Source organism: Numida meleagris, chromosome 16 (genome assembly GCF_002078875.1).
Source record: "Numida meleagris isolate 19003 breed g44 Domestic line chromosome 16, NumMel1.0, whole genome shotgun sequence".
In the NCBI taxonomy this organism is placed as follows: Eukaryota; Metazoa; Chordata; class Aves; order Galliformes; family Numididae; genus Numida; species Numida meleagris.
In genome coordinates, this window is record NC_034424.1 from 7,928,610 (window position 1) to 7,936,783 (window position 8,174).

The window sequence follows — 8,174 nt, forward strand, 5'->3', positions numbered from 1 at the left end:
TTTTTTTTTTTTTTTTTTTACTCTTTCCAAGTTTATTGATGCTGGAAGGGGTAGATCCGGCTCTGAATTATGTTGTCTTCCCTGTCTGGCTGTAAATTTAAAATCTTCTGAAACGTTCCTTTTGGCATTCCTTCCCACTGATTCCATCCTGAATAACGAGAGCAGCCAGTTCCCTTTAATGTGTTTGGGTTTGTTTGTTTGTTTTCTTGCCACGTTTGGGCTTTACATGTTGCTAAAAATGGGATCAAGAGGAATTAGGAGAAATCTTAGAAACATGGATTTGGGAGAGCAAGTCCCCCAGCCACGTGCCAGCTCTGCCCTGCCCCATCCCAGCCCCCTGGGGACCCCACCAGGTGCTGGCCTTCCATCTGCTTTGTGCAGCCTGAGAGCGGTTTGTGGTGCAGGGTGGCTCGGCCTGTTAGCCCACTGAAGTGCTGGAGTTTCACCTTGTTAACTGTTCAGAACATGCCAACAGCTGGTGTTTGGGGTGCTGTTAAATCCTGTATGAAACATGCCACCTACATTAAAAGTATCTTTTTTATAACGCATTGATGCATTGATTGTTTATGAAGAAAAAGGAGCAATTATATCTTGTGATGCTGGTATCATTCTGAACTGGGGGTAGCCTGCATCCTCCTCTCTTGAAAAGGCACTGGAACCCTTACCTTAAGGTCCTTGCCCGGCTAACACCTCGCTGCATTTCTTCCCAGGGCTCTCATTAGTTGCTGGTGTTGTTTCTTTCCCTCTGGGGCTGTAGGAAATGGCATCTATTACCAGGCACAGAGAGCAGCGTGGCACGTTTACTTCCAGGAATGGTTTGTCTGTTCTGGAGGCTCTAGCACACACAGATAGCGTGCGGTTCCGGGGAAGAGTTGCTGGAAAATATGAAGCCTTGTTAACTTTCCATGATTGTATTTAGCCAAACAAGGTTTCCATAGCTCCTGGACAGCTCTGCTGCCGGGGAAAAAAAACCTTCTCATTTCTTCACCTGCCAACTCTCCGCGCTAATTTTGTCTTCCCGCTTCAAAGCACTCATCGTGCCCAGAAAACGTCACTTCAAAGCAAAGTTCTGTCCACTAATGAGTCAGTGAGAACTGTTTGGTTTAAGATGTTGAGCAGTTCTCAGTGCTGCGCTGGGCTGAGCGCTGCTCTGAGCTGAGGGTCTGCAGGGCCTCTTCCCCACAACCCCCACTGCGCTGCATGGGGTGCTGTCCCACGTTGGGTGCAGAGGGGCTGGCTGCAGTGCTGCGGGATGGGGATGTGGGGGCTGCAGTAAATCAGCCCCCAGTGCATGCAAGGGCCAACATTCCCTCGAGTGGAGAAAGCCGTGTGTAACACCGAGAGACAAATACCGAAGTCCTTAGCTGGTTGCTCTGTAAAAACAAAGTAAGCCTCCCCTTGGCCCTGGAGAGAGTTCTGCCTGAGTAAGGACGTCGGGATTATGCATGCTAATTAAATGAACCACCCATCCCTTTGCATCCTGCTCTCCACTGGGAATTCCCCTCTGAGTAACTTGCTCCCCGTGAGGAAAGGAGCTGCATGAAAAATCTCCCAGATGGTGAATCCGTTAGAGAAAATCACAATCTGTTTGGGGCTGTTTCAAACAAAAAAGAGCACCGGAGACGCGGAGGAATAAATTTGCTGTTGCAAGCCATTTGCTCAGTAATGGAGAGAATTTAGATGGGCAAAGATTTTTTTTATTTTTTTTTGTTTCCATAAGAGTGCTATCTCCCTGCCTCCAAAACTGAGCAATGGTTTACAGTATAAATTGCAGTGTCGTGTATTGGGAAAGCTGCCGTCGCTTTGCTGCAGCCCTGGACCCGCTCATGCCCATTCTCTGCAGGAAGGAGCTTGGGGGCAAGGAGCAGCCCTTGGTCATGTAACGGGGTGTTGGGAGGGCCCAGGGCACAGAGCTCTGCTCTATCGCTGCCTGAAAGCATTTCGCTTGAAATCCAAATTTCATAGGAAGCTCCACGCCAAGAAAAATTCTTCCGAGGTTTTCTTTTTTCTTTCTTTCTTTTTTTTTTTTTTTTTCATGTCAACTTCAAATGAAAGCTGCCTAATAGTTTCTTGGAACTGCATTTGCTTACAGTTGTGTGCAACGCAGGCGCTGCTACTTCCTTCTCCGTGCAAAGCTGGCTGGAGGCGGGCACGGGGCACGGCATTGTGCAACGCGCTGGGGCGAGGGCAGCAGCCTGTGCAGTCACACTGACACCACTGTAGAGGTGAGACCTTAGCAAAACCCATGGGAGTTCTTCTTGAGCATACCTGGATTTTATCGGCCCAAGTCCTTGTAGGAACCCAGTCCTGAAGAATTACACAGACCCGTGGTGCCTTGCTTCAGCCAGGTGCAGCTTAGGGGAGGTTCATGTGTCTTCAGGACTGGGAGCTCGCTGAGCTTCCAGGGCTGAGGGTCCAGTGTGGGGGCTGCGCTTGCTTCTGTGCTGCAGCCCTCCCTAACGAACCAAGCTGGTAGTGCTGATTTGCCAGCACGTTTCTCATTTACTGTTCACCAGAGCATCAGTTGTGACAAATAAACAGAAGAAGGCAGCATTTCGCTGAGAGCATTTGATGTACTGATTAAGACACTGTACAAAGAGAGCTCCTCTGGGTCTGCGTGAAGGCTGCAGAGCAGCCATGGCAGTGGTGGGGAGCTGCTGCCCAGGGCCGAGCTCAGCCTGGCCGCACTCAGCACTGCATCCCTGACGTGGGGCTGTCCCAAGGCAGGGCTGTGCATCGCTCTGCAATAGCAGGGCTCTGTTTCCACAGAGATTGTTTAAATGATGCCTATATTCACACATTGTGAACGCCTTCAGAAAGGGATGAATGCGGCGCTTGGTTTCGAGAAAACAGGATAATTTTTATGATCGGTAACAACTTGTTAGCAATGTGCTACAATAAGGGCAAACAAATTTCACACCTCAAGGCCCATAACTGCTTCTCAAAGAGGGCAGGGAAGGACAGATGCTGCTTTTTTCCTTCTTTGGGAATGTTGGGCGTGCACAAAAGGGCTATAGAGTTTGTGGTGCCTTCCTCCGAAGCGTGGAGCATCAGCTAGAAGCAGAACCAAGACCTGTAACCTGATTATGGCTCTGGATAAACACTGATTCTGCTGGAGGCAGTGCTTCCAGCAAGGTCAGAATTTCACTTTGTGTTCTTCTCCAACAAAACTGTTCTTGGGGAAATAAATAAAACATTTGAAAGCGATGCCCTTAAGGTCAAATTGCAATGCGTGCCCATACCGAAGATGTACACCAACGTGTGTCAGCGTGCGGCACAAGAAATATGAGGTCAAATCCTCAAGTCCCTCATTTCCAGCCACTGCTGCAGGATTTTCCCAGCCTGGCTCTGAGCAGCAGGTGTGGGGCAGCAGCGAGGGGAGGGGGTTGCTTGTTGTGCATGAATGCTGAGCACAAGGGCTCAAATTCTGACCTTTGCATGCTGCACCTCCCTGGTAGGCTCCCAAAGCCCCAAACCCCTGGGCTGAGCCCTTGGGATCCCAGTGTTGTGGGTCCGTGGGGCCCTGCAAGGACTGGCAGCAGCGGGCTTGGTGCCGCCGCCCGCGACCTTGAGCATCTTCTGCATCCTCCCAGCACATGATTCGGGGGAGAAGGCAGGGGCGGGGGAGGTGGCACAGCACCGAAACGTTTGTTCAGCAGTTGCTGCAAAAAGAAAACTTGCTTCAATCTGCTGAGATGCCAACTGAATTTTGTTTTGTTTTGGTATTTTGGAGGCGAGCCAGCAGCAGGATGTTGTGAAGTCTTCAGCAGCTACTGCCTGCTTGTTCCATACCAAGCATAACTTTGTATATATTTTTATCGGCAAACTCGGTCCCACGCGTTGTGATGTGCAAACAAGGGCCCTGGCTGCAGGGCTGCAATCCAGAGTGCTGAGGAGAACAGAGCCTTTTTCCTTGGCTGCTCTCTTAGCACACATTCTGCAGAGCTGGCCTGCAAAGGTACTTTTCCTCCCTGCCAGCTGCTGAGAGGAATAGCAAGTGGTTGGTTTGATTGGAGAGGGGAGAAAAAACAAGTTCAGCACCACTGGGGTCCCGGCTCCTCCTCCTCAATCCAGAGGGGATTTCAGCACAGATGTAGCTGCAGTGCTGGAAAGGTTGCAGCGAATTTCGGGTATTGCTTTTTTCCATCTCACGTGGGGATGAGGCGTTTGTGCTGTGTCAGCAGAAGGGGCTGTTCTCTGCCTTGCACAACAGAGAGCCGCCGGGTATAAATAGCCTTCATGCCTGTCACCTCGGCGACTTTCATGGCGATGCCCTGATTTAAGCCTCTCTTCCAGGAGATGCTTTAGGTGCGTGCCATCCCCACGGGACCAAATGTGTATTCAAATTAAACGCATGGCTGTGGGCTCTGGGCAGCCACGTGCCAAGCCCGTGCCACAGCGCTTTGCTGGGCTGGGACCGGTGTGAGCCCAGCCCACTGCCTGTCTCTGAGCACTACAACTGTTGCCTTCACAAAGCATCAGCGCTTGGAGCAGGGACACTACCGAGGACTGTCTGACAAATATATGTACGTGTGGGGACCACTGTCTGCCACTCGTGACATGGCGAGCCGTATTGAACACAACAGGGCTCCGCAGAGGAGCCGTGGCGTGGTGACATGGGGACGCAGAGCTCCCTGCTTTCTCCATTCTTTGACTCTTGCTTCCTCAGTGGAGAGCTTCAGAGGCAGCAGCTCGCTCCCATCAGTTGCAGCCCCGGCACCACCCTCGGTCAGGAAATATTGTCCATATATATAATGTAATAGCAATAATTCCGTGGCTCGGTCGCTGAAGGCATGGATGCAGCACCCCAGTGCTGCAAGCACCCCCATGGGGTGGCCTGGTCACACCTCGGCCTCACCCTGCTTGCCCTCCCTGCACCCTTTGTTCCCAAGGAAGGCCCAGAGGTGACTATGGATGCCTTTTTAAATGTTTATCGTCACATTATCCATCAGATACATATTTACAATCATTCATTAAATTAGGATGTACGTTTCATTCTTCTTTCTTGGAATATTAATGCCTACTCCTGGCTGAAATGCCATATGAATATTCATTAAAAAATCAATCAATCCCTGTGCCAGGAGTGATGTCATTTGAGCAATAACTGAAGCCGTAATCGAGCATGCGATAAAAAAAACAACGAATGCCACCAGATCTTATTGAACTCGGTGTGGGTAAATCACAGTAGGGTTTTTCCATGCTTTCTGTGCAAAAGCTGTCTCCCTGATTCCCTTGGGGGGCTGTGGTGAGCCCATCCTGCCGGCACCCCAAGGGGCGCCGGGCTGCAGCGATGGATGAGCGGGACGTCGCGCCGCTGCCGAGCTGCTAATGAGGACCGTGTCAGAAATTAGTCTTCTGACAATGGGAAACAAAAGCTCTCAAAGCTATTGTGGGAAATCTTCTCGAAAATGGATAGGCTGAAGTCTTCTTTCCCATAGATCTCAGGCTGGTGGAGCTTTCTCACTGCTTACAGCATTGCCCAGGCAGCCCCGCAGTGGCATCACTTAGGTTGCCCTCTGCACTGAGTGCTGGCTGTGCTTGGGTCAGGCTCCGCGCTGAGCGGTAGAGCTGCAGGGGCAAATACAGTAGAAAAAGAGACAATGTGCTTTGGGAGTTATCATCATTACTCTGCAGTTCCTCAAATTGAGATCTTCCCAACAGGAGTGAAGGATCCGTGCCAGTGTGTGGGCCCCGATGCGGCTCCCGTGATAAGATCACACTGTTTGTGCGGAAAATATTGAGAGTTTTGGCTTGGCTTCAGCAGCAGCAGTCGTTTTGGAAATCTTTTGTGTGCAGTGCACCTGGATTGTAGGAGAGGTCATCTCTGCGATCTGCTTTGTGCCTTAGCTGCCATTTTAAAGCCCTCTATCAGCTCCGCAGAACAAATGGCGCGGAACATTTATCCTGGGGAGAAGTTGGTTTGATTGTCACTAAATGTGTTTTCTAAGGTAGCTCTAGCGTTCCAGGGAAGGGATCGTAAAGATGTCTTATAGCAGCAGTGAGTGCCTGGGATGGGGGAGAGCTGCTGCTGGGGCTGCAGCGCGGACTGGTGCTGGGGCTCAGCAGCACTGGGCTGGGCAGCAGACTGAGGGTTGCACCCTTCCACTCAGCTCAGAGAAAGTCAAGCAGCTGGGTCCCCACGTGCAGAAGGAGTATCTGAAAGCAAAGGTATTTTAATCTCGTGGATGGTGCCAAGTCAAATTAAACACAATTTCTGAGCAGTCAAAGCAATTAACCATCAGGATCATTTACAAGAAGACATATCTATCCACCAACACTTTGCATCTTCGAGATGAAAGGAGATCTTTTTCTGAAAAATGTATTTTAATGCTGCTCCTGGGAGCGGTGCCTGCAGCCCGTGCGCTGCAGCCGGGAGCTGCGGGGCTTCCTTGCAGCACAGGGCCCAGGAAAGCAGCGCAGCAGGCATCGGCCCCTGGGGTGGGCATAAACCGAAGGGAAAACGCCTCCTGGGACCTCTCTGCAGTCACCGAACCATTACGGAACGAGTGCCTATTTAAAAAGGCCAGTGCTGCATTATTTTTGTTATTGCCGTCCCCTCCTCTCTCTCGAGGCCCAGAAAGGAAAGCAGCAGCGCCGGGTCCTTCTGGAGCAATTCTCCTGACGGGAGCTCAAGGATTTCTGTATTTACAAATCAGCAAAGCCTTTCTACACGCGACCTTCCACCAGCTTAGCGAGGACAATGCAGACCCCTTGGAGACACTCCCACTTCTGTTTATTTTATCTTATTTCCAATCATTTTAAAGTGAAACAATGAGCCTGGCTGTAGTCATAATAAGCACCGCTCTCACTGTGCCAACCGTGTGTCACAGCGAGCTGCCTGCGCCGTGCCTGGCTGCCTGATGTAAGCAGCTGTAGTTAGAGAAGTCAGCAGCTATTGCAATCCGGTTGTGCCACCTCGGCTCGCTGTTGCACAAGGGACGTCCCCATGCAGGGCAGTGCTGGAGGATGGCCCTGTGCTGGCTGTGCTGACGCCTTCAGACCAAAGCCCAGCTCCCCTGTCTGGTGGGGAGAGAAAGAAGCACATCCCTGTGCCATAGATGAATAAAACACATCAATGAGGGTTTGGGATGCATTTTGCTTTGCCACTTGCTGATGGTGTGTTAATGCCAATGAACTCTGTACAGCTGTAATACAGCTGCTGTGCCCCCTCCTCTCATATGAGCACCAATTATGCTGGAGTGTCAGCTACGTGTGCCATGCAGGGAAGGCTCCTGGCAGCAGGTGATTTTCTCTCCTTTCCAGCCTTCCTTGCAGTTCACAGCACAAAGCAAGCACTGGTTCCATGTATTGGTACAGGCAGATAATACTACTTCTGCCTTCAAAGGAAATGTGTGTTCCAGCTGCAACAAGGCGTCCGAATGAGGCAACAGTTCTGCTTTCAGAGTCCCCTGAAGGTTTGGCAAAGCAGCTCTCCCACAGGATTCCTAACTTGTCCATTACTTCCACGGTCCCTTCCCAAGCTGGCACAGCCCTGCTGCACAGAGATGGCCCAGCAGCACACGGCGAGGGAAGATCATTTCCTTGTGGGGTTTGCCGGGAAGCCACATCTCCACAAAGCACATCTGCTTTCCCTGGCTTTGTTCAGAGAACGGGTGCAATGTTACCTTGCCATGCCTGTGGAGCGTGGCTCAGTGGGCACACGGGGCAGCTCGGCGGCTGGTGCAGTCCTGCAGTGTCCTGCGGTTCTGCCTCTGCTGCTTCTTTTTTGCTGCTCTCACTTAGCACACGTCTCCTGCGCGAATGGAAATGCTGGGTGTTTTATCAAGTGATTTCTTCAGCCCTCAAGCCGTTCTTCAATTTGAAGTGCTTGATTAAAAAAAAAAAAAAAAAGTGCAGGGAAGAGAAAGAAAGAAAACATTTTCGTCAGCCCGAAATCACTTTGCAGACATTATGGAAAATGCTGCCTATTTTGTTTCCTCTGCTCTCCGAACCAATCTTTTGCATTAAATTCAGCACAGTAGTAAATAAACACATTTTCTCAGGCCCTGCAGCCATTGTGAGACATCAAATGGTACTTAAGAAATGTTCCTTTCTCCATCGCGGAACATGTTTTAAAAGTCCATGGCTGAGGGGAGCGGGGTGCAATCCAGGCCGTGGGTGAGCACACGTGGTGCTTCCAAGGAAATGCCCTGCACACATCCCATGGCTGATGG

The 8,174-nt window shown here is 50.8% G+C and overlaps 1 protein-coding gene across 1 annotated transcript in view; it reads left to right on the forward strand.

Moving 5' to 3' along the window:
* The window catches only part of NACC2 (NACC family member 2), a 48,320-nt gene that overhangs the window by 2,886 nt on the left and 37,260 nt on the right, over window positions 1-8,174 (forward strand). The window lies entirely within an intron of this gene.